Source organism: Rhagoletis pomonella, unplaced genomic scaffold (genome assembly GCF_013731165.1).
Source record: "Rhagoletis pomonella isolate Grant_MI unplaced genomic scaffold, Rhpom_1.0 Rhpom_scaffold_00003, whole genome shotgun sequence".
Classification (NCBI taxonomy): domain Eukaryota; kingdom Metazoa; phylum Arthropoda; class Insecta; order Diptera; family Tephritidae; genus Rhagoletis; species Rhagoletis pomonella.
Genome location: NW_023458557.1, coordinates 76,058,205 through 76,083,876, shown reverse-complemented (window position 1 = coordinate 76,083,876; position 25,672 = coordinate 76,058,205). Strand labels below are relative to the sequence as shown.

The following is a 25,672-nucleotide window of genomic DNA, read 5'->3' as shown; positions in this document are numbered from 1 at the left end:
GTTAATGGCGCATGTGTGAAATCCTGAGTGTGTCTATGTGTCATTTTCGACAATATGCAAAAACAGAGGCACCAAAAATGTGTAGATTTGGTCATCAAAAAAAAAAAACAAAAAAAAAACGAATGAGTGAAAACCAATCAACAAACGAAGCGCAAAAACGGCCATAACACGTTTTCGAAATTGAACACGGATGCCAAGTACTGGATGGATGTGGCTAAAATGAAAGAGTCGAGACAAAAAAAAAAAAGAAAATATCAAATTTGCCTCACCTAAAATGAAAAGCAAAACGCATGATTGCCTGCTTTGATTGCTATACCAGAGTGAACACATGCTCATAAAGGTTCACAACTGCAGTTTGAGGGTCACTCAAAAAAAAAAAAAAACAAAAAGCACCAAAAAAATAACACTCTCAACAAAAGTAATACAGCCAACGAGGCCTGACTAAGCAAAATTTGATGGACATACCGGAAGCGGAGCAGCGAAATTTGAGCCATTGGAGAGTAGGTAGATACATATGTACGTGTGCAGTATTGGGAGGCATGTCAACTGACCACACAACATACAGGTGGCACACAGGTGCGCAAATATACATAAACGCGCTCACACTTCGTACACAGAAAAGTGCCATTGAGGTTGTGAACAAAATGAGTTTCGGTGCTATCATGGAATTTTGGGCCTTTTCGCACCAATGCTTATATGCAACAGAAGTGTTCACTTTTCCTATGCTGCTAGTGCTGCTGGTGGTGCTGCAGAGGGCGTCCAGGAAGGCGAGAGTCATTGACATTAATAATGCATGAAATTGAATTGAAAAGGGCAAACATTTAAGAGCGACATGTATGCACAAGGACAGTAAAAGCATTTGGATGGTTGAGTGTCGAGTTTTTTGAGCAATGATGTTTTACCCAGAAAAAGCGCATCTCTGAAGCAAGCAAAAAAGTTTGGTAGCTGGGAGGAGCGTGTTGGAAAAAATCTTCCGATTACTTATCGATAGCATTATTTATGTATTTATCGAAAATGTTGTATGTACACAGATACAATTATGTACATATTTTTTGTTCATTTATATATATATACATTATATTAGTAATCGTTACCCGTAACATAGGTGATAATTTAACTTATCGATAACATCAACTTTTTTGGCATGAATTATAATTTTTAACACTATCAACTGTGCTAAACTTGGACTATTAGTGTACACGTGGTTGTAATATAAAATTCACAATTATTTTCAAGAAAATTTTTTTCATTAATAATTTAAGAAAATATAGTTTCACACTTATGTAAAATTCACAAAAATTCAAACAATTTTCATCAAAATTTCAAAATATTTATTCAGAATATCTAGAAAATATAAAAATAGAACACAACACACCCACAAAAAAAACAAAAATCTAAAAAATCAACGGTACTTTCTAGCGACTTGAAACTTGCACTTTGCTTACTAAAAGTGCACAAAACTGCAAACTCGCAAATTTTCTAGAAATTCTGAATAAATTTTGAAATTTTGATGAAAATTGTTGGATTTTGTGTGAACTTTATATAAAGTGTGAAACTTTGATTTTTATGTTATATGTTATAGACTGAACTATGAACTATATTCATGATAATTGTGAATTTTTTATTACAGCAAGTTGTACACTTACATTTGACATCGACTGTATGTATCGGTGACACTATATAAATACGTATTTATTGTAGTTGTCACGGGTATTTTCAATTGTATTGGGCGATTTATCAATTCAATTTCGACATATTTATCGCAATCACTAAAATTAATTTTTTCGTTATCGATGTACATACATACATTTCTCGACAGCATCGACATAATTATCGGATTAATTATCGATAAATAGGCGTCCTTGATTTATGAAAGTACGCATAGGCATTTTTATGACAAGTTTATCCCAACCATTAAGATAAATTTTTGCGTTGTCGATTAATCGATCCTTATCGCAACAAATAAAATTAATTTTTTCGCTATCGAGTTATTTATCGATAACAACATTTACACATTTATCGATGTATGTACTTATCGATAACATCATTCATACACTTCTCGACAGCATAGACAATTATCGGATTCATTTTCGATGAATCGTCGTCGTCAATTTAAGAATCTACGCATAGGCATTTTTATGACATGCAACTATTAAAATTCATTTTGCGTTATCGATTTGGCTGTCGATAAAATCATTCATATATACATCGATAACATTATTTATTACAGCAACCATTAAAATAAGTTTTTTGTTATCAATAAATTTATCGATACCATCATTCATACATTTATCGATTACATCGATTTATCGGAATAAATTTTGATAAACTGTGATCAGCGATTTATATTTTTTTTAAGATCGGCTTTTAGTCCTAAATTAATACTTATAATTACTAGCCTACAAGGTGTTCAATCTCTTTCCAAAAGTTGGCAAGTTTTTCAAGAAGAAGTCGTAAAAATCTATCTTACGTCGCATGATGTGATTAACTTTTAATAAAAGTACATAATTCAATTAATTGTGTGTGGAATTGTTGTAGTATCGGTTGCTCGACGGAGGAACATTGTTAATACATATGGCTACTCGAATGTCAAGCAACAACAATTGCCAACAAAAAGTTGAAAATATGAAAAATAAAAATAAAATAAAGTATAAAAAAAAACACAAAATCAATAAAGTCAACAGCTTTTATGTCCAGCATAAATGAATTTTTAATATTTATTAGCTATTCGCTTGGCTGACGACATTGTCAAGCACCTAACCACCAAGCAAGTCGTACAAACTCAGCCACTTGAGAATAAAAGCATGCAAATGCAAAATGCATGCATTATATGGGCATACAGCAATAAATATTCGCCAACACCCGCGCTCAACCAAACAACCAGCCAGCGAGCAAGCCAACAAGGCAGGCAGGCGGCCGATGAGTGCTGCCAGCCAGCCAATTTAAATGCAAAACGCATGCAACTTCATCTTTCATTCATTGAATTTAACGCGTTTGTGCGCACTGTATGCAGTTTTTATTTTTCATTTTAGTTGCAGTGCAATATTTTTTCCTTTTTGCTTTATTTGCGGCTTACGCTTTTAAAACTTTGAAAACGGAAGTTGCTGGCTGTCCATCTTCACTTTGACGCTGTGCTGCCACCCCTTAAATTTTCTAGTTTTTGCTATTTGATTTTTGTGTTTGTTGGCAAAAACTACACTTTGTATGCAAAGCATTCGCATTCCGAGCATATTTATTTTTAATTTTATTTTTTTTTTATATGTGTCTGCTTTCAGTATGAAACAACGCTAGAAAAAAGGAAATACTAAAAGCCCATAGTGGTGGAAATAAAGCCGGCACCGGTTGAACCGGCTGCCATTCATTATCAATGTCAACGCAGTTGTTGCTGGCGTTTGCCGGCTGTCGGCTGCCGGTGGGCGTAAACATACCTAGTTGCACTCATACCCGCGCACTCCCACTGTACACTCACACGCACGCACATAAATATGCTCAACAGTCGTATGTGGCAATTCGCAACCTAGCCCACTTGTTGTTTTCTATTTCCACAGAGGAAATTGCATTGCTGTGCATTTTTTTTAGCTCGAAAGACATGAAAATTTTGAAGACACATTAATAATATGTAACGTATGTATGTACATTATGGTGGTCCAAAAATGCATATGAAAAAGGTGAAGTCCAAATTTTAATGTTCTCACCCCCTTTTTATTTCGAAACCAAAAAATATTTACAGGTCGCTCAAAGCGCGCAAGGTTGTACATGGATTTTATATGGGGAAAAAACAATGTTTCAACAATAATACCCATTTTTTATTTTACAATACTAACCATTTCTTATGGCTCCCCCCCCCCCCATTGCATTTTTTTGTTTTTTGGGGGACCGTTAAAAATTGGTTAATATTAAAAAATTGTTAAATAAACAATTGGGTATTATAATCTAATAGATGGAATTCTCCTGAAGAGAAAGAGAGTTTTCCGATAGAAAAATATTGATTTCCTAGAATTTTATACCACTTCTACGAAAAATTTGTTTTCTCCATATAAAATATGTACATGGAAAACTTTGAGCGGTATGAGCGATCTCTTAATGTTTTTTTGAATTCAAAAAAAAAAAAAAAACAGTGGTGTATTTTTATTTTTTTGATACAGAACAACCCTAGCGGGTAACAGCAATTAAATTCCGACTTTATTCATTTTTAACCACCCTTATATACATACGTATGTGCATGAAAACTAAAAAAAAAAGATGCAGCTTATAGCGAGAAATTTCCTCTTTGACACAGGAATGCTGTGTGGCAGTACACCTCCATTATTTCTCGCCACCTTATCTCGCTACACCATCATCGCATGTTCTACATCTTCATAATCATTTATAACTGCTTTGTCGATTGTAAATAAGATGCTGTCATAAACAAATACACCTATGTACACCAGTATACAATCATATGTCTTATCGTTTTGACATTGAAGTATGGTCATCTAACTACTCAGGAGCAACGCAAACCTTAACGAATCGTTAGCCGATTTTACGGTTCGTTGTTTGCTCTCAACTCGTGTTGTCTTTTTATTTGGCCTCCACACTTCCGTTCTTTTAATTTTCCCACACCGCACTTTTTCATCAAAGCAAAAGTCTATCATCAATGGCAAGGAAAATTTGCATTTCACTGTCTGGCTGTGATTTGATTTAGTAACTTTGATTTTTAAGAGTGAGTGATTTACTGGCGAATGTCAACTTTATTTATAGCTGCAGTTGTATGAAGTACATGCATATAATGGAGTGGCGGTAAATGCAGTGAGATAGCAAAATAAATTTTATAACATTGATAGGTTCTTATAACGTACACGCTAATAGTATCAATAACGATTTTGATATACGGTATGGATAATGCGTAAGATGAAAATACCGATGCTGCCGAAAAGAATAAGGCCAATGATAGCAATAGTGATAACGATACAAAATTGGATTACATACTCAGCATGGCGATGTTGCTTTCATATTTTTATAGTTGATCGTGTCGCATTTGAAGACATTTTACAATCCGTTACAATCCTCCGTAGAACATGATTTCACAATAACTTTAAAAGTTTACAACTTTAATATTTTTAGTTTGGAAATCCGATAATTTTTGCAATTTTTTAGGGCAAAAATAGGACAAATTTGCATAAAATCAGAAAATTATGATTAAGTTTCACTTTCTACTTTTAGGTATTGCCATATAAAAATAAGTGGTTCCAGATTTTTCTCATGATTTTTCGGAGGAGTTTGAGATCTTTTCGAAATCTGGGACTTGGGGAGATAATGTGGATACCTTTCACCAATTTTTAGCATTTTGCGGGACTTTTCTGGATTTTTTTATACCAAAAAATCCCGAAAATATGCCGAAAAAAACTGAATAAATCGGAAAGGTCCACAGTAAAAGTCGAAATGTCAAAAAAAAAAACACGGATTCTTTTTGTTTTGTCGGGACATTCTAGAACTTTTTGGTAATTTTTTCGAGACTTTGAATGATTTTAACGTTTTTTTTTACTCTTGCTATCAGTAAAAGTTTGCCTTAAAACATGTAAAGCAAAGATCCTTGTTAAATAAATTAAAAACATATTCTACTAAAATTAATGGAAATATCGATTTGTCGGCTTTAAAAGACTTTAGGATCATAAAAATAATATACGCTACTGTAGTGTAGAATAATATAAAATAGGCAGGGACACCGAAACTGTTATGATCTTTCCTATTTTTGAAATAAAGTTTATTTGATCATACAAGATTTAAACTCAATTATAACTAATAATTTAATGATAGAGAAAATTTAAATCGAAAATAACGATCACAAATCACAAAACAACGATTAATGTCTTAACAAGTAATTTTTAAGCAAAAACCAAAACCGACTTCTACTCTCATATATAGTCTGTTCCTTTGAACTTCGGACTAAAACCTGTGGAACTGTCAATCTGCAATTTTACTCTCTCAAGTGAGAGTAAAAGGAGAACAGATGCAGAAGTGCACGGGACGCAAAAAGCACTATTTCCTGTAAAAACGTCAGTCGGTTTGTTTACATGTCAACGCTAATTTGGCTGAAATATCACTAAATAATTATTAAAATCTATACATATTCAAATATTTCGTTGTTTACTTCCATTTTTTTTTACAAATATAGCTGATCGTTTGACACTTTTCATGAACTTACAGAAAAAAAAACTCCGGACCAAATCCTTGTAACTTCTGACTAGGAACAGTTGCTCAGTTACTCTCTCAAAAGTGTTCTCAATAAGCGATATTTTGATCAGTTTTGACAATTTCTCTTTTGTTTATTATTTATCTAGCTTGTTATACAACAAACACCATAAAAATTCATATTTATAGCCCATTAAATTGTAGTCTAATGAAGTGCAAGTTTCAAGTTGGTTAAAAATCCTGGTAATTTTTTAGAATTTTTTTGGTTGAAGGTAGATATTTTTGCATTTTCTCCGTACAAGGTATGTTCGACAAAATATTTTTTCAAAAATCAACGGCATTTTTTGGCAGCTTGAAACTTGCACTTTAATTTATTGGACTACAAAACTGCATACCAAAATTTTTTCTCAATATTCCGATTAAAAAGTTTGAAAATTTGCAGAATTTTTATAATTTTTGTTTTCACCTTTTTCAATTGGTATTTTATTTCCGCTGGATTTTCGAAGGCTTGTAAGATAAAAAACATTAAACCAAAGCAATTTTTCTTTCGATGAATAGATGAATTTCTTCGAATTTGCTTGTTAGGCAAAGAAGGTTTGCAGCTTGTCTCTCAAAAATACGATTTTTTTTTTACCTCGTTAGAGTCTTTCTCTCTGCTGTAAAACCACTTTTGCTTTAGAGTACATAAATACATATGTATAACATATTTAATTTTTATTATGTATCTGCAATACTGCAAAAGTCAGCGAACTTTGTAAAATACATCTGTGTCCTTATCATTGCTTACACCACAACAAAATTGCAATTAAATAACCTCGCGAACCTGACAATCAAAAATCGTTTTTCTTTTATTTGTATATGTACTATATTTCCAACATATTTCAGCGTCGTTTAACAAAATTGTCAAATGAAAATTACACTTTCATGTACAATTTTATTGGATTCCCCGCTGATGTTGATTTGCACCATTGCAATGGCACGTTACATCTATTGTGAGTATGTATGTATTTACGAATCCATGCGAGCTAGCTAGCGAATTTTTATTGCCTGGAGTTGTTGGCGTGCAGTGCTATGCTATGCGGTGCAGTGCTGTGACATAACAAAGTGGCTGCAATCAAAAATTGCATTTTATCAGCAAATCACGCATGCAGTGACTTTTTATGGTCTTTTTGGTTGAAAAAGAAGTGAAAATATATTTATAAGCATTCATTGGTATGTATGGAGGATGTACGTGCATATGCACATATGTGCATACAAATATCTGCTGCACAGATTTCGCACTGAGCGAACACCAATTCTGTGGCAATCACAATGGCCACAACTCAAATGGCAGGACATGCGGCAGCGTAAGGGAGCACAAAGGACAGTCAGGACAATACAGTTAGTATGCAACAAGCAAACCCCTGTTACACATAGCCGACGCCTGTCCGACGCATTTCCGCCAAACAGACACGTGCCGCACAACGTGCAGGCACTTAGTTATAAACATACTCGTACATACAGTCAGCGTCAAAAATAGGGATACCCTGACTTTTCTTTATTTATATTTTCTATACCAAATTTTTCAAATTTTTTTAAATAAAAATATAGTTAGTTCAGTAGCAAAACCAGCCGAATCGATTTTTTCAAATTTTAAACTTTTCAATTCCACTTCATAGAAAAACTTTGGTGCAAGTTTCAAGTCTATAGAAATTACCGTTGACTTTTGAGAATGTTTCTTGTCGAGTGTTGCGCATTTTCTTCCATATAAGAATAGATTTTGTTCATGCGTTATATGGAAGAAAATGCAATACACCCTTGACAAAAAAAAAATCTCAAAAATTAACAGTAATTTTAAGAGACTTGCAACTTTTTATATTAAAATTTAATGGGCTACAAAACTGCATACTCAAAATTTTTCTTTTGATGCAAACTTTTTGGCATTTCTTGAATTTTCCCGAGTTCTATATGAATTTAAAAAAAATTGATTCTGCTAGTTTTTGCTGTAGAACAAACCATATTTTTATAAAAAAATAAAAAACTGGTATGGGTAAAATTAAAAAAATTAAATCGCCAAAACGTCATATACATATTTTTGACGCTGACTGTATGTACATACATACATACAGGCACATACAGATTTTAGTGCATAGCTGAGCGTGTGTTTGTTTGTCTGCTGCGATATTATCACTTTGGTAATTTTCGGGCGAAAAATGCAAGGCATGCAATTTGAGCCAACTATGGCAATGGGGCTGCCATTGAGGATGAGACAGCCGAAGGTGAAAAAGGAGGAGCAGTCGTAAGAGGAAGTGAAGCAGCAACCTGATGGAACAATGGCTTATCGAATATCATCCGGCAAATCTGCGATAGCAATGCTGAGTTGAAGGAGTGGAATTGTGGTGGAATTAAGCCAACATGCTGGGTGTGACAATGTTGCTGTGCTACAGCTAGTCATACAATCAACACCAGAGGCGGAAAACAACAGCAAAAAAAAAACAACACTAAGTTGATCAATCGTTAGAGCAATTGCTGTTGCTGCTGTTATTTGCTGCTACATAGCAGATGAAGTGTTAATGTTGCGAGTGTTGAAGACCTTTATTTGTTGGTGTTTTTCTTTTTTTTTTTGTTTGACTATGCTGAGGGTCGTGTTATTGCCCCCAAAGCTATTTCTACACTTCGAACACACACACACACACAAGTAGGAAAAAGTTTGTATATCAACGAGAAAACAAGGTGTAAGATGAAAAGTGCAAGATTCAACTAAAAGCAGACTCAGCCAGGAAGTGACAGTAGCAACGGAAGGGTGAAACGGGCAACATAGGAACCAATCAACGGAGGATAAGCGGATATACATATGAATGGGTGACACAACTACCTACCACGCGAAACCAACATCCGCACCAACCACTGCGAATGAGTTGGGCTAAATTCCTCTACCCCCACCTGGCACGCTATTCGCCATCCAACCACCTACCCACCCACCACAGGAACTCCACCACCGCTAGAGATGCGGCAACTGAAAGGCAATTAAACGTGATTTATTGCTACCGTTGCTGGCTGAGTTTGCAATGCTCTTGTTTTTGTTGCTTAGCTTATTTCATTTTTGGTATTTTGCAACATTTGTTGTTGTTGCTTTGCGGCGCAAAGAAGTACAGGACGCCGACGCACCGCTGCTCGGCATTGGATACACATTTTTATTGTTGTAAATGACTTTTGTGCTGATTTTTTTAACAAAAAATAAATAAAATAAAAAATTTATAAAAAACTTGCAGCCCAACTTTAAAAAATTCCATTGCAAACTTACGCACGCTACTTTGCTAAAAGCGAAAAAAAAGTTGGGCGTTAAACCTTCTCAGCTGCCATATGCGCCCGCGATTAATGTGTGTAATATTTTTCTTTCAAATATACATACATATGTATGTATTTGAATAAAGAAATGCTTCGCATCAATGAAAACGCTCGAAGTGGCACATCCCACACTTCACACGCTTCCACGACGATGACGCTTCTTGGTGTAATGAATTTTTCGGAGCATACATACATCATTGCTCATGTACTACCACGCCTTCTTATGAATAAGTAAATACATATTTTCTCCATATGGGCCTTTTGGCAAGTAAGTAATTGCCAATGGGAAAAAATTAAGCAGAAATTAAAAAAAGGAATTTAAGAATTTGAAAAGTGAAGAAGAGTTTTGCAGAAACTTTTTGGCAATCAAAATTATTAACAAATAAAATAAGTATGAAAAATTAACTAAGAATTTTGAACATCAAATCAACGCCAATTTCTTTTCCAAAGATCAACTGTGATCTCAAAAATTGCTTTTCAGCTGGAAAATTTCCACACTGTCTTCCTCACGTATTCTCTCTATTCGTTTTCTTATCATCCCTCCATCGACGGAGCGCACAACCGCAAGCAAACAAACACACACACGCATACCGCGCTCTTTGCTTATACATAAGTGCGCACTTTGCCACAGCATAGCCATGTGCCCGGGTAGCTCAGTCGGTAGAGCATTGGACTTTTAATCCAAGGGTCCAGGGTTCAAGTCCCTGCTCGGGCGAAGCAATTTTTTTTTTACTTTTTTTTTTATTTTATAAATCAGAATATGTACAAAAAAATTAATTTTTTGCCTAGAGTTTAATGCTTGGATTTTCTTTTTGAAAACAATTGTTGGACGGGAGTCTTCATTATTACGTCCATATGAACATATATATGAATGCTTCACTTGCGAAATCGACTAACTCCTATTGAGAGATGCGATCAAATAATTTACTATACTAATTAAAGTTCCCTTTATAATATACGTAAATACAAATAAAAAATGATATTATAATTATTCTATATGTATCCATTATTATAAATACATATTATGTAAATTTATTATAAATATAATACACATCTAAATTTACAATTTTGAAAATTTTATTTAATAAACATTTTTTTTTTAATTTCTTTACTCTATTTATTTATTTATTTTAGATGCAATAGTTTTTATTTTTTATTTGTTTAATTTTAATTGTTTTTAATTTATTTTTATATTTAAACTTTTTGATTTTTTTTCAGTGCTAGTATATTGAGGCAATGTTTTTAATTTAAATTTTAAATTTCTTATAAATGTTTTCTCAATAATTCATTAATTTTATATATATTATTTTTTAATTATACTCACTGCCGGTTTCACGAAAGCAATTTAAGTGAAAAGTTATTTTTTTTTCTGTAAGTTTCCTTACTAAATTCAAATAAAAAAAAAACGTTTTTGACTTAAATTACTTTCGTGAAACTAAGCTAAGCTTTTTTTTATTTTTTTTTTTTTTTTTTTTGGTTTTTGTTATCTTTCTTAACTTTTTATTTTTTATTTTCTACATTTTTTATTACTTTATTTAATTATTATTTTTTTAATTATTATTTTTTTTTTTGTAAAGTTTATTATTTTGTTTAAAATATTTATTTAAAACGTTATGTATTTGGTTTTTTTCAATTAATCTTTATTTCTAGTCTCCTTTTTTCTTGTTTTTATTGAGCTTCAGACCAAATTTTAATTGTGACTCTGAGCTTTCCTCATTAAAAAAAAAAAATTCTTTTCAACGGGAACCCACAAAAAACTGGCTGGATTTTTTTAAATATAATTTGTTAAATTAAAATTTCAGTTACTCACTAAATGCACGCAAAGCCTGCCTCCATCCGCAAGCAGTCTTCATCCAACGCAAAATTCTATTTCGCTTGGCAACTCTCGCTCGCTCCATAATTCTTTCGAATTTTTCACCACAAGAAGCCATTCGGAATTTGTCACTTTCGGTTTTCCATCAAATTCATGATTCATTCGTCATTTTGCTTGCGCGCTACCACCCACTATCCATCAACACCATCGAATATGGCAACGTAACAGACTTAGATTGCGGTAAATGGAATGGATGTTAATAGGAGTATCCCCTTAAGATGCTAAAAGTAAACTTCATTTATTCACTTCGCTTCATTTCGCGAGCGTGTAACGCACACAAGCACATATAATTGAATCTATTTGTAGCTGGATTTACTTGCTGTTGCAAATAGCAAAAGAAGTACCTTTCAGCAGCGTGAAAGCACCAACCCCAAACTCATACCACCCCATCTTCTACTAACACTAAACAAATGAAAATGGGTCCCAGCTGGCAGTCAATCTGAGTCTTTGCCGCGCCGCAAACGAGCGCAATTGTTGTTGTTGCATTGGGACAGACATGACTAAATAAGCGCACAAAAGCTACTCATCATTGCTTTGCGTAAGGAGGCCGCCGGGACCGGAGAACCATTTCTTTCGGCATTTGCTTCGCCCCTTCTACTGTTTTGCCTTAAACTTTCTTTTGTATGCGCGCTTTCCATGCCTTCCTTCGAAGAACTGCCGCCCACTCCACTTCGACAACGTAACTCAGCTGGCAACTCGTCAAAATCATTTGTGGCAAGTTTGCGCAAAGGAATCTTATTGTGCGCTTGCAGAGATAATTGCGAAATTCTGGACTAGTACACATATATTATTCTCACATCACCGCGTCAGCCGCTTTTCCCTCAAACCGCGCCTGATAAAAGTCTACTAAAAAATAGCCGCCCGCGTCCCTTTGCCGGCGTTTTTTTTTTTTTGTTTTTTGTTTTGATTCTGCACTTAGCAAAGTAGGGCATCTTGGCCTCATTTGCTGCTGCATAGCAGTGTGACGACAGAGGCAGTTATATTCCTTTACCGGCGGTAGGTAACACTCGTAAGAAGTTGTTGCTTCTTGTTAGAGCTGAGTTGCACAATACGTGTGCCTCTGCGAAATTGGCATTATCTTTCCAACAGCAAATACACGCATATCCTCAGTTAGCAGCTCCGTGACCGACCACCCGCTGTCCACAAGCTATAGTCACTGGCATTCTCATCTTGCAGCACATACTTATTCACCCCTCTGCCGCTGCAACAAGTTGATTGTTGTTGCATACCTGGTGCTAGCTTGCATGTTCATCCTAAGGTTTTTTCTCGTTTCTTTTATTACTTTTCTATGCTCACTTTTTCTTTCCCTCCGCTCAATTCTCATTTATGTATATCGATTTTCATTGTGTTGCCTTTTGCAAAAAAAAAAACGTTTATTTGTTGCCGTTGCTGCAATTTATAATGCGGCGCTGCAATTCTCTGATTTGCTCTATGTTGCACAAAAAAAAATACATAAAGAAAAAAGTAAGAAAGAAGCAACAAATTAGCGCAAGTGTATGGTGCAAACCTTTCATTACTCAGCAACAACAAACAAACAAACAAACAAAAAAAAAACAGACAGAACTGCCAATCAGATTATAAATTTCTTTTGAATCCCAAGGGGTCTCTTAGCACATTAGGGATTTTGGGGTTAATGAGACTTGTTAAAACTTCTTTAAAAGCGATTCTACTTTACTAAACAACATTCCTAATAATAATTGCTAATTATATTGTACAACAACATTTTTCCAACAGAATAACCATGCATGCTGATCATTTTCCCTGAACAAAGTCATACATAGTACATCACGTCTGAGTTTTATTTTATTTGTAGTCAAGGGTTAAGCGGTGTTAAGGTAAAAACACATCCTTTATTCCTATTGACTCCAGAGAGTCTAGAAGAGCTTTTGAGGTGAGTCGAGTATATGACATTCACTTGTCGCCTCGATACAGCACACATTCACATTCAAGGAGTAGGTGCAATGGTGTATCTTTAGTTGAGTCGCATTAAGCGACCTAATGTCGGTCCTATTCAACGAATAAATAAAATAACTCGTCCTGTCTTGTGTCTCGACATATCTCCAGTAGACCAAGACGGAGCATGTCCAAACGTGCTTAATTGTGATCGGTAAGCTGATTCGAATGCCACCTAACGTCAGACCTCCCTAGTTTTTAGTGGCTTATACGGTAGACAAACGGGCTCGATTATTTGCATAACCAGCCTTAATTTGCTTTAACTTATGCATTTTCCTCTTTAAAATGAGCATAAGCAGCCGAACAAATGCACGAAATTTTTGGGAATTAACTCGGATCCGGGGAATTTTCGATGACAACACTGGTAAAAACGGCCAGTAGTTGTCTTTTGTACAAGTAAGCAAACGAAGCAGTCGAGCTTGGCGTACGCGGTAGCCGAGTGGTGAGAGTTGCGAGCTACAAGCCTGTAGCTCCAGGTTCGATACCCGGTTGGAGCGATTGCGAAAAATATTTTGTTTTTATTATTTATTTTATATTTTTTTATTTAATTTTATTTATATATTTAATTTTACTTTATTTTATTTTCATTTGCTTTATTTTATATCACATTTCTTATTTTACTATTAGTTAATTTTAATTTTTAGAGATGAACTTTGTTAAAAATTCAACAACAACTGAAAGTAACGTAAAAAAATATAGAACTTATAAAAAAAAGAATGAAAAAGGAATAAAAAAGTATACTGGCCGTGGGACTCGAACCCACGACCTTGCGGCTGGTTTATTCGCATTACTACCGTCTGTAAGGGTAAAATTTTAATTTGCATTTATGCTTATTAATTCAAATTAATTTTCTCAGTCTGTCTACCATATTAGATTCAAACGAACAATGTGGTCTTCTTAACGATCCCTCGAGATCACACTTGGCCTTAATGTACATATTTGGCGTTCGGAATTACAGTGTTACTACCTTTTGGAAATTCTAACAGACGGCCAGAAGCGGCCGCAGCTTGGGGCATATTATTCTCCCTCTCCTAATCTAGTTAGTTAATATTGTTTTTAAAGTATTTACTAGCAGGGCACCCGACGTTGTTCGGGGAAAACAAATCCAAAGATAAAACAGTAGTACAAATATTAAATTCAGTATAAATTTAAGGAAACAAACTATACATTCCGTTTACCTGCCTATTCGCTTAGCTGTTTTAGAATAGCGCCATTTTTCCGGTAGTATGCTTATTTCGGAAGGAGATTTATTCATTATGAATGAACATTTTTCGTTTAACAGCATCGCGGGATTAAAAAAAAAAACGATCTTATTTTTCCGTTCCGAAATGGTCTAAAGACTGTAAGACACAGTTTTAAATATCCGAGTGATAAGCATAATTGATGAATACAAATGTATCCCCCTTTTAAAAACTCATTTATATATACTTTACTCTAAACAACTCCCATATATATGCATGTCCGCATACCAAATTTCAGGTTCATGTGAATTATGGTTCCCAATTTATGGCTAATTAGAAATTCCACGCCTATGCTTCACGTTCCCTTTTACAAACTCATGTATACAAACTTTACTATAAGCACCTACCATGGATAAGTATTCATACCAAAGTTCATCATATTTAACGCCTATGGAATGTGCCACGCCACTTTTTATCAACTCATGTATATATAGCCTACTATAAGCACCTACCCTAGATATGTCTGCATACCAAATTTCAAGTTCACGTGACTTATGGTTCCGAAGTTATAGCTGATAAAAATTGCAGGCCTATGGGATGTGCCACGCCCCCTTTTGCAAACTCATTTATATGTATATACCCTCCTATGAGCACCTACCATAGATATGTCTGCATATCAAATTTCAAGTTCATGTGACTTATGGTTCCGAAGTTATAGCTGATAAAAAATTCCACGCCTATGGGATATCCCACGCCCCCTTTTAGAAACCCGTTTATATATACATACCTGCCTAAAAGCATCTACCATTGACATGTCTGCATACGTAGTTTCAATTTCATGTGACTTATGGTCTGGAAGTTATGGCTGATTAAAAATTTCACGCCTATGGGAGGTGCCACGCCCCCTTGTCGGATCCCTATTTTTTCACCCTATTATAGGCCCAGGTGTCATGGCAATACTCTGTCGAAATTTTGTTCGATTCTGTCCGTCCGTTTAGACTACAACCTGGCACATACATACCTACATATGTACATACTTTCACAAATATATAGTAGATCCATCCATCTCTTAGCGTAAACTAATTTTTGGGGATATCTCAGCCACAGGGTCACAGGGCCACCTAACGTGTATGTTTTATGTTTAAATATTTGTTTTCAATTGGCTAAATTGTATTTAAATATGAGCCAGATCGGCAAGAAAATGCAGTTTTTCGAAATATTGCGACCCTAGCGCCATCTAGCGAGTGCATTTTTGGTCAGTATATTTATTTTCTAGGTGCTGGCACATGTTCCAAATATCAACCAAGTCGGGCTAGCCGTTTAGTAGCTTAATGACATTTGATGTACATACAACTCTATGAAATTGTGAAATCGTGACGTCTCAGCATTCTTCATTTTTCGGCAACAACGAAAAAATTCAAATTTTTTTAAATCGAAAAACCTTCCACACAGAAGGTCCGAGAAAGTACTTTTTACAGAATTAAAATCGGTTCAGCCGTTTGGTCAGGCATCGCCGTCATACGGAAAACATTTCATTTCTATATAAATAGATAAAGTCTTTCAAATAGGTGGCAACATGCCTCAAAAATATTTTCGACATTAAACTATCTTAAACCTCTCTAGTTTGATAGCTAAGTATATTGAAATGTGTAATTTATATTATCAATTTAATTAAATAGAAATTTCAAAAATATTTCCGGCTGTAAAAGGGCTTTTATATTGGTCAACTTTCAGAGGCGTTTAGTTGAATCAAAAGTTGAACGAAAGTTGGCGGCCCACCAATTGCATTGAAAGCGATTAGTTGAAAGGCTGTTTACACCATTCAACAAAATGTTGAACGCAAAGTTGAACAATGTAAAAGACATTTAGTCTTCTTAAACCTGTTTATTCTGACACCCTATCTATAATTAAATTTATGTTAGCAAACAAATTAAATTACATTTTTCAAACAGATAGCAAGCTTCCTCATAAAAAATATTTCAAATATTTTCGCATGTAAGCCTTCTTAAACCTCTTCAGTCTGATACCTATTTTGCAATATTTACTTTATCTTACCAAGTGCTTAACTGAAATTTTCAAACAGGTGGCAATGCAAGATTTTTTTCTTTTTAAACCTTTATATCAACCAAATAAAAACAAATATTCAATCGCTATGTTTATACATAGATATAATGTCCTTTATTTGCCAATCGATTTGACCGATTGCAATAAAATATATAACAACCTTCTCTGTATACTTCCTAAAAACCCTTTAAAATTTCGTTTAAATCGGCTCAGTGCTTTTTATGTGGTGCGCGCACAAAGAAAACGGAACGAGTTTTATTATATATGTACATTAGACTGCATCACTCCCCATACAAAAAAAAAATCGGTACTGGTTTTCCACCGGAATTATAAAATCTATTAAATTTTAAAACTTTCACCAAAATATTTCGGACAAATATTAAGATTTACGTGAGCTGGGCCGATTTGAAAATACGCTTAAAAATTTAGTTTTTGTAAATAAAAAATTTTTTTTCTTAGCATTTTTTTGCAAAAAATTATCTTAGATGACAAAAAAGTTTAAGCTTAAAAAATTTACATCAAAATATTAAAAAAAAAAAAAAAATTCAACGGAATCACAATAATGAGATTTTTTATACTGTTTATGAACTTTTTTCAACTTCTTTTGGTAATGCAGTCTAATGTAATGTTCAATAAACTCTAAGCAGACTCAAGGCCCAATGAGTGGGTGTTGTAGGATGGGATTCCTCTCATAGTTTGCCTTATAGATCACTTTTCTTTTAAACAGTCTAAGTTCTGTTTTTATTTTAGTTAAATCGTCTCGATGTGATCCATATCCTGATTTATGTATTTTCTATTCCCTTATATTGTATAGGACGTGGGTCTCCTGCCTATTTCTGTGCCAGAAGGTCTTTCAAAACACTCTACCTAGGCTCACATCTCTACAAAGGTCATTTATAAGCAGGTTATCTTCAATGATGGCTTCGTTGGCTTCCATCAGATTTCGAGCGCGTAGTAGTCATCCAGACAAATTTTTGTCCTCTTAGGCTATCATATATCTCATTCATTTCATCTACAAATCCACTGCTTTATTTATTATCCAATTCATTTTTAGATAATCCTTCATTGAAAAATCTATTGCCTACATAGTGAATTGACTAATGACTCGACGCACAAAATAAGCATCGTAATTAAAACTACAATAATAAATAAGCAAACACATAAACAGATAAACAGACAAACTAAAAATAAATACCCTGACGTCAGTTTTCAAATTTATTATTGCGACGCACAAGTGTGTAGCATCTCATTCCCCTCTCGAAAAAACACTAATCGACGATACGTCATTAGAAGAATCTATCGAATCGAATACAACAAGTGTGTACCGCTGACGCCCACGAATCACAGCGCTAATCAATACCATACTGGTTGACAGCAGACCGTGTAGGCAGCAAATGTTCTAAAAAGCAGCAGACACAAAATCTGAAAACAACTCATTTAGAAATTTTTTTTATGTAAACACCTACATACACACAAGTGACATTTTATGTTGGAAAAACTATTTTCCTGCACGAGGGAGCTGAAAATCTGTTGGGTTGATGGGAAGCAAACAAAAAAAAACAACACGCACATCAATCGCTTGTGCGCTTTAAAATATAATTTTCGTTTGTGCCAGTCACTGAGCTGACAACACGAATTCGACAACTCGATTGCCACGGTTGTGATAACAACAATTTTTCGACCCTTCGTAAAAGGGGAAATGATTGATTTTCAATGTTCGCGCTGGCAATTACAAGCAGAAATTGAGGAAAATTGTGTTGTAGTAAGTAAAAGAGTAGCAGTGCAGCGAATGAGTTGGATCACTTGTCATCTAATTTTCGGCGCTTCTAAAGAAAAAGTATGGGGAGGAAATAAGAAAAAAAATTTAGTGAAAATATTAGGGCAAAACTTTTGTAGCCGTAGCGCAAAGTTGTGAAAAAGTTAAGATAATATATTTTTTTTTTTTTTTTAGGAAAAAAAAACATTCAGTCATTTCCGACGCCAATGCTTTTATCAACCCTACTCCACTTGAAGAATATGCTTTTGTTTTCACGGTGAATAAAATAAATAAATGCACTTGAAATAGAAAGCTCAATCAAGTACTTCACCACTTAGCAAAAGTGTTGTATTCAAGTGTATTTACGAAACGTCAAACGGTTATCAAAATGACGTCTAGCAGTCAACTGCTTATTATACCCTTCATGAGCATTAAATGGTATTATAACTTTGGTCCGATGTTTGTAGGTACCAGAATAAAAAGAGATAGACCCATTAAAATGTATACTTATATGATCAGAACGTCGAGCTGAGTCGATTTAGCCATGTCCGTCTGTCCGTCTGTCTGTCTGTCTGTCTGTCCGTCTGTTTGTATGCGATCTAGGCTCTCAGTTTTCGAGATATCCTGATGAAATTTGGTAAGTGGGTGTATTTTTATATTGTATTAATCATTTGTTGGAACCGGAAGAATCGGACCACTATAACATATAGCTCCCAAACAACTGATTGTTCAGATATAAGATTTTTCGTTATAACTCCCCCATTTATGTAGCTAGGAAAATGAAATTTCGCACGGTTTTCACTCATTATCAACAGAATACTCACAGTGAAAATAACAAAGATAAGATCTCTATAACCTATAGCTCCCATACCACAGATTGTTCAGATATGAGGCCTTTTATCATAGCTCCCCCATTTATGTAGCTAGGAACATGAAATTTCGCAACGTTCTCACTCATTACTAACAGAATACTTACAGTGAAAATTACAAAGATCGGGTGACTATAACATATATCTCCCATACAACTGATTGCTCAGATATGAGAATTTTCGTTATAACTCCTCCATTTATGCAGCTGGGAATATGAAATTTCGCCCTATTTCCACCCATTATCAAAAGAATACAGTGAAAATGGTGAAGATTTGGTCGCTATAACCCATAGCCTCCATACAACTGATTGTTCAGATATGAGATTTTTTTGTTATAAATTATCCATTTATGCAGCTAGAAACATTAATTTCGCACTATTTTCACTCATTATCAATTGAAATTTTACAGTAAAATGAACAAAGATCAGGTCGCTATAACCTATTTATTGCCTCCATACCACAGATTGTTCAGATACCAGTTTTTCGATATATCTCCTTTATGTTGGAAGCTAAACCCATTAAATTGTGTTACCGGTTTACATACCGATCACACAGCAGTGAAAATCACTTAGACTGGTGCTATATAAGGAATATCTTTCATACCTTTGATTGTTTAGATATAATTTTTTATATATGCATCTCCTCTATCTATGCCTGCTGTGAATATACATATACATTTTTTCAAATGCAGTTACAAAGCAATACAAATTCTAGAGGGAACCGATAGATTGCGCAGAGGTGGGGATTTTTTTATCGCAATAGCTGCGTGAAATATTGGGCCGTATGCATAAAAAATAAGCAATTGCTTTTACATAAAATTTCATACCTTTCACTTAAATTTATTGGAACAAATCGAGTAAAAGGTCTGAAATTCATACGACCTATTGGCGCGCTAAGTGGCGCTTAGAGCTATATTATATAAAGCAGTGAAAGACAAACAGGAAAATTCTGGCAATTGTCTGGCAACTATCTTGAAAGCACTTCTCTGCCTTTCGTAACACAATTGCCAGTTCGGGAAACCATACTGAAAGCTCTTTTCTCTCTTTCGAGAGACTAATTGAAGGATCTGCTAAAGAGGAGGCCATTTGCTATTCTTTTTGTCTTTTAGCAATAAGTTTCTTGGCCTTAAGTACAATGGGCAATACTGCCTGCACCCACAATTCCATTCCAATTCCATTAGCAATAAGTTGTATACAAATATTATGAACTTAAAAGATGTATATTTTTCTCTTTAAAACAATAAAAACTTACAAAATAGAAAAAAATTATAAAATAAGTTTCTAAAATTTAAATGAAAATTAGATTAAAAAAGAAAAGATAATAATTAAAAAAATAAAAAGTATGTTCCTAAATATTGAAAGAAATATATAAAAAATATTTTCCTTTTTAAAATAATAGTTTAGATTCTATTATAACTGACTCTATTTAAAAACGGAATTAAATTAAAAAAAAAATCATTGAATTAAAAAATATTAAAATAAAATAATTTTTCTTTGTAAAACAACAAACAGATCACCAATAACAAATCTAAAAACTAACAGAAAATTACAGTAAAAACAAAATATATATATATATAAGAAAAAAAAATATTTAATTAAAAATTTAATTAAATAAAAAAAACTATTTTGATTTTTAAAATATCATCTAAAAGTTAACAGAAAAGAGGAAAGCCATATATATAAAAAAATAAAAACGTATATGTTCTTAAAAATTAAATGAAGTTGCAAAAAAATTTTCTTTTATAAACAAAATCTAAAAATTGACAGAAATTTAAAAATAAAATTATTTTAAACGCAAAATATATATAAAACAGCTCCTAAAAATTAAATGAAATTGAAAAAAAAATCTTTTCAAAATAACAATCTAAAGATAAAAAAAAAAAAAAATAAAAATAATAATTAAACAAAATAAACTGCTTATATTCCCGAAAAATTTTATGAAATTAAAAAATGTTTTTATTTTTAAAATAATAGAAAATAAATATTAACAGAAAATTAAATAAAAAAAAATTGATTAAAAGATAAAAAATATAAAAATTTCCAAAAAATTTAATGAAACTAAAAAATGTACTTATTTTAAGAAGAAAAGAAAATTCCTAAATATTAAAAAAAAATTGTTTAATTTTTTTAATATTTTTTTTTTAAATACTAAAATCTAAAAATGAAAAGAAACTTAAAATAAAAAAATAAAAAAGTTGAATTGAAACAAAAAGAAGGAAAATATATCTGTTTCTAAAAATGAAATTAAACAAAAAAACCTTTTTAAAACAATGACATTGAAAAAGTAAAGAAAATTTAGTGAAAAAAGGAGATAGAAAAAATTTAAAAAATTTCGCTTTTCAAACAGTCAATTAATCAAGCATCCTTTCTACCGATATCAGCAGGTACTTAGGTCAGATTGGTTAGAAAGAAGATACATACTCTTTAAACAGCAACGGTTACAGTTTTTAAGAAGTGACGAGTGGAGTAGTTAAAAAATAATCATATTTAGCTATCATTTTAAGCAAAGAAAATGCCATGATTGAGCTTCCACAATAAACCCAGATGTTTTAAGGAACCATACGCAGCGCGAAGACGACAAACACGGAAAATTAAATTAAATTAAATTAGTTCGTTGCAGTATTCTTCGGGCAAAAACCAGTGGAACTGTCAAACTACAATGTTACTCTCTCAAGTGATTGTAAAATGAGAACAGATGCAGAAGCGTACGGGAACGCAAAAAAGCACTATTTCCGGCACAAACGTCAGTCGGTCTGTTTACATGTCATGACTGGGAAGAATTGCTCTCTTACTCGCTCAAAAGTGTTCACAGTGAGAGAAATTCTTGCGTACGGCAACGACTTCCTGTAATTTCATAGTATTTCTTACTATGTCCTAGTGTACTGGAACAAACTGCTTATTTCATTCACTTATTTCTTCCCTTTTTGCGCCCACTTGTCTACAGATTTCCGTTAATTGTAAATAAATAATTTTTAGATAGCACAGCTCCTCCGCTGATACTTGCAATGCATGCACCGCTGCAGGAATGAATGTATAACAATTATTGATTTCGTTGTTTTGTGGCTTTTGCGATTTGTTTTATTTTTTTGCTGATGTTTTTAGCGCCTAAATGGAATAACATATACGAACGAATGAATGCATAATTAAGAAAAATTATACATAAGTGCCTTAAACTTAGTTAAGCGTTTATACAGCAAGGTCGCACTGACGATCAACTACAACGCTTGCAAGGTTTCCCTTAGCTGCCAATGCGCACTCGGCGGTTTGATTTGAATTAAACAACGGAAATTGTATACAGAACGCAATTGTATGTAATACATGGTATATGTACATACGTATGTACATATATTTTTACGATTGTAGTACTATACATATACTAAAGATAAAAGCCGAGTAAAAATGCATTGCTTGTTTTATTAATAAAGAGTTTATTTATATTTATTTTATCGCTTGTGCAATTTTAGATATTATTTTCCTTCATAAACGTACGTATGTACACTTGTACATTTCAACCACTCTACATTTCAGCAGCCTTCCGCGATATTTTTTTTCCGCTAAATTGTTGTGATAATCCTAAATCTATTGAAATCCCATAATCCCTTATTAAATGCGCATTTTTAACTTTTATTTTTGCAATATAATGCTCGTTTCATGCAGAATAATCCCATCACAAGCACATGAAATTTCGTAATTTGCTGCCTAGATTTTACAACGTGTTGCAGCAATTGAATATTGCATTGAATTAAAATCGATTAGCAACGATAACTTTCAGCCGAAGTAAACATAATGTGGGTTAAATTAGATGTAGATAAATTAATTTGTTTGGAGAAAATAATTGCAGACACAAAAAGCGCAAAATTCATAAGCATACATACATATGTACGTACATATATATGTACACATTAGGTTGGAGCGAAGTTAATCGGTGAAAAAATATTGAAAAAATTTTAGATACAAATCTGTTCTTCCTATCGAGGCCTATTTAAAAATTTTAAGAACTTAGCTCACATTTTTGTTTGATATCAGAATATTCGACAGAAGATATTCTTATAGAAAAGTAAGATTCGACTTGTTAAAAAATGACAAAACATCTTGTGCATAGTAAGGCGAAGTAACGTAAAAAATGAACCTTCAGATTTCTATTTCTTATCGATGATGCTCTCTACATATGAACATATGTATGTATACTGTTATCGATATTTTTATCAATATCGTTATCGATATTTTTTTCAGAATTTGTTCGATTTATTTATTTAAATCGTTATCGATTGACTTTTTATTGCATAATCGTGTGAAAATTAATATGGGCACGACACTTTGACCAGTTTTGGCTATTTTGCTTTTGTTTATTTAGTGTTTATAAAAATATAACTCATTATCCACCAACAGCCAACTTTGTAGAAAAATTAGAAAAATTCCACAAAATTTTACAGCAAGGTTTTTACTAAGAATTTTTACAAAAGTAATTGTGTATACAATTTTATAAATAAATATGTATATATTTTTTTTTACTGGCGTTGTCACGCATTTTCTTCCATACAAAGTTACTAGGTTTGAAAATTTTTTTTGTACGAAAGAAATTAGCACCATCGGCTAAAAAAATATCAAAAACAAACGCGAATTCTGAGCAACCTGAAACTTGCAGTTTATTACGCTAGAGTTTAATGGGTTTATATTTAATTTCCACCAGACGTTAAATGACAAAACTTTGTTAAGCTTTAAAGAATACCCGCGCCATTACGTTCATAAAAATAGACCTTAGTCTGTTTCGACATTCCATTTCAATGCTTAGTGGAAATTCGGTAATGCAATTTTTGTAAAAATTCTTAATAAAAAGATTGTTGTTGCTGTAAAATATTGTTCACTTTTTCAAAATTTTTTTACAAAGTATGAAATTTGGACTTACATATATAGATTTTGTTAAACAACAAACATTAAATAAAAAAAATAAAAATAGTAAAACCGGGTCAAAATGTTGTGCCCATATTATTTTCCCAATGAATGTGTATTGTTATCGATAATTTTATATTTTTCGATCATTTTTCAGAATTTTTTTCGATTCATTTATCAAACTCTGTTTCTCTTCCGGAGACTTCAAGGAATAATACTCAATTGTTATTTAACCATTTTTTGAGATTAACCATTTTTGTATGTAACCCCCAAAAACCAATAAATGCAATGGAGAAGTCGATAAACATTAGTTAAAAGTATGTATTAAAAAATTCTCAAATAAAAAAAAATCGACCCTACCTAGTGGACATAACAGGCAAGTATGTATATTTTTATAAAAATAAGTTAACTCAAAATAACCTAATTTGTATCTTCGCACACATGCCTACAAACAAATCTATCTACAACTATAAATTTATAACCACAACTAGAAATTTGTATGCCGTAAAATCAATTTCCATTTGCAAATAGTCAGCTAAATATAGTTCGCCTCTGCGATTTTGTGAGCTCGCCTCTTTCCCTGCTGCTTTCTTGATTTCGCCATAATTTTTTTGTTCGCTATCTAATTTCTAATAAATTTTCAAGCATATGTACATACATATGTACATATGTTTGTCTTTCTATATAGTATACATTAACATACATATGTATATATTTATATATAAATGCGCTCACCTTCAATGCAAACGACGTGATCGCGTATCTGTTGTGCGATCTGTGCATCGCCGATTGGCAGCAAATCGATTAGATCGTAAATTGCATAAATCGATGGGTGCACGCTCTCGAATCGTTGTATTTCCTGACGTATGGCCAACGAATTGCTAATCAATGGCTGATGGTGCGGCTGCTGTTGTTGGTGATGGTGATGTACATGTTGTTGTTGTTGCTGCTGCTGCTGCTGCTGCTGCTGCTGTGTTGGCAACATTGGCAGCGGAGGCTGCGGTTGTGGCAACAACGATGGATGATGATGCGGCAGCGGCGGTGGCGGCGGCAAGTGATGATGATGATGCCGCGTTACAGGTGGCGGAGTTTGATGTTGATAATTATTCATTGTATTGGCTTGGGATTTACTTACACTAACACTCACGAAAACGCACAAAGAAAAACACACAAATGGATGTATATTTTTAAAATTTTTAATCGAGGATTTAAACACTTTTTTGGTAAACCACACAAATTGTTTCTTTTTTTTTTTTAATTTTGGTTATTAATCGGTTAGCAATGGGCAATTTTTACACATTTTCTCACTATTTACTGGGGTACTTGTGAACCGCAAATTAGATATTTTTTATTCGAGGGAAGCCTACACTGTATTATTATTGCATAGTGGGCGCCGAAGTTTTAAATTTTTCTTTTTTCTTAATTCCAGTTACTTTATTAATTATAATTTTATTATTATGTATTTCTAAGCACTAATTCGAATTTTAATGCGCTTTAAGCGCTTTGATTAAATAAGATTTATTGAATTGTTCACAAATTTAAGCTCGAAGCAGAAGTGTTTGTCATTAGTATGAGTTTTAAATTTGCAG

At 33.3% G+C, this 25,672-nt stretch overlaps 1 protein-coding gene and 1 non-coding gene across 2 annotated transcripts in view; one reads left to right on the top strand and one right to left on the bottom strand.

Annotated features, from left to right (window-relative positions):
• Positions 1-25,044, bottom strand: part of LOC118735543 (centaurin-gamma-1A) — a 387,419-nt gene extending 362,375 nt beyond the window's left edge. Inside the window, exon 1 of the mRNA XM_036465346.1 lies at positions 24,819-25,044. The gene's annotated coding sequence lies outside the window, so the exon portion shown is untranslated. The remainder of the gene's footprint in view (positions 1-24,818) is intronic.
• Positions 10,141-10,213, top strand: Trnak-uuu. Its single transcript has one exon. It is a non-coding gene; the product is annotated as a tRNA-Lys (tRNA).
• Positions 25,045-25,672: the final 628 nt, after the last annotated feature.